This window comes from Papaver somniferum, unplaced genomic scaffold, assembly GCF_003573695.1.
Source record: "Papaver somniferum cultivar HN1 unplaced genomic scaffold, ASM357369v1 unplaced-scaffold_3, whole genome shotgun sequence".
Lineage (NCBI taxonomy): Eukaryota > Viridiplantae > Streptophyta > Magnoliopsida > Ranunculales > Papaveraceae > Papaver > Papaver somniferum.
The window spans coordinates 2,399,275-2,401,319 of NW_020641039.1; the positions used below are offsets into that span (position 1 = coordinate 2,399,275).

General features: G+C 35.3%; 1 long non-coding RNA gene across 1 annotated transcript; it reads right to left on the reverse strand.

The window, feature by feature from the left end:
* Nucleotides 1-294: 294 nt before the first annotated feature.
* LOC113341538 lies at nucleotides 295-1,468 on the reverse strand. The gene is made up of 3 exons (XR_003355975.1): nucleotides 1,355-1,468; nucleotides 1,022-1,063; nucleotides 295-847 (listed from the first exon to the last, which is right to left on the reverse strand). It is a non-coding gene; the product is annotated as an uncharacterized LOC113341538 (long non-coding RNA).
* Between the last annotated feature and the right edge of the window lie 577 nt (nucleotides 1,469-2,045).

Genomic DNA, 2,045 nt, shown 5'->3' on the forward strand with positions numbered 1-2,045 from the left:
TTCTTTAAGCCATTTGATAATAACATTAACTGGCGTATCAGGCCAATGTAACATTTTCTCTAAACAACCACAAAAAAAATGGTTGGCAAATAGCTTTACCATATCAAACAAAGAAGGATCTTCTTTGAAATAATTTAGTGCTTCTTCATCAGTGCAACGTTTCTCATTGATCATCCTAAAATGTCCACCAGATAAAATAAACAGAAATTTCAATAAATCAATTGAATATAGGGTTCTGGCTGGGGTTTCGTAGATCGTGAGAGTTTAATGTAACATTAATGTTGATCAGGAGTATAAGAGGGTCGACATTTCTAACTATCAATTCACATAATTGATCAGTACTATTTATTGGTACCACATCATATACATCAAAATTTCATTTGAATCTACAAAATAACACTCTGTAAGCAATTGTGAACCAAAGAAAAGTAGGTAGCTGAAAAATAATGGTATCTCTCTTAACTTCTGGAAGATTTTGCTCTTTTCAACTTAGATAACCCACTTGCCCTTATTCTTTGAGTGTGGGAGTCCAAAAAGTAGACAGTTGGGAACGGAGGCAAAATTAAGAAATTCACTGGACAGGGTATACCTACTTACTTTAGCATTTACATTCACTCTACATATGGCACCACAACCAAACTCAGAAATTCACTGAACGGAGGCAAAATGACGATTTGTGCTGCTATGGTGCGCCATGTGAAACATTGTTCCGAATAGGAGGCCTAAGGAGGGTGAGGGATGCTACAATCCAAATCACCAACTAACGCAGCGAAAATTCATATAAGAGCACCACAACTTGAAAAAGTAAAAAAACAGCTTTCATTTCTACTTTGGTTCACCTGGTTATCTGTTGCAAAGGTGATCGCAATAAAATTCTTATTTATCAGGAATGGAAATGCAAACAACTCAAGCAAACTGAGTAAAAACAGAAGCGATTCATGAAAACTCAGTAAACAACCAAGAAATCTTCATGGGAATTTCACATATTGCAAAAGGCAAAAGGAACAAAATGACGGGTTACCTCAACACCCAAATCTGATAACTGTGGTACTTTGAATTCTCTCTGCAACCAATAAGTTCAAATAGTTAATCAGAATTTCAGAAACACTCAATGAATACATCAACTAAAACACGGCAGAAATCAAAATTTTCTGGAGTACACAAAACAAAACATCAAAGAAGACCATTACTGAATAAATAACACAACCCACACAAAAACACCTAATCTTTTTACAGGGAAGTGACTTGATGATGAGATTGGTTTATCAAATTGGGAAAATTATATGAAACCGTAAACCCTAATTTCACATACAAAGAATATAATAAATTGGGGGATTCATAATCAAAATAATACCTTCAAAAAATCAGAGGCATTGTTGAGTTTTGAATCAATATTCATGCCTCTCACTTCATCTTGGTTTTCGAGAAACCCAAAATTTAAAACCTAGGGTTTTTTTTTCGAGTGGCAGAGAATAAATAGGGTAATAAGAAAAATTGATGGAGATTCTTTGATTACGAATCACCATTTCTCTCAGTATCGCCTCTTCAGAATTTTTCCATTACATTCTACAGAGATAAACAATAAACAATGAACGAAGAGGAGAAGTTGGAAACGAAGAAGAAAAAAGAAATGTGCGAAATTGGATTCTGTAAGGTTCGAACACGGATCATGTGGTTGCCTTTTTGACAGATATAACCTTCCTTGTTAATTATTAATACATCTCATACCTCCGCATGCTATAATTATTTAAGGGTCAGTTTAGATATTCCGCCATGCTACACCAAAACCGCCCAAAGGGGGCCTTTTTTTTATTAGAGCAAGTCTGATGGTGGAAGAGCTCCATCTTCCATCTTCCACGCCACCTCACATTTGGAACCGTGGATGGAAGTGCAAGTGTAGTGGTGGAATAGTGAAAACGTTATTCTTAATAGCGCTAAAAGAACGCTATTAAGAATAACGTTTTTTTTCAGCCGTTAGATTTCAGCAACTCATCCTAAATCTACGGACAAAAAAAACGCTATTCTTAATAGCGTTTAACGATATT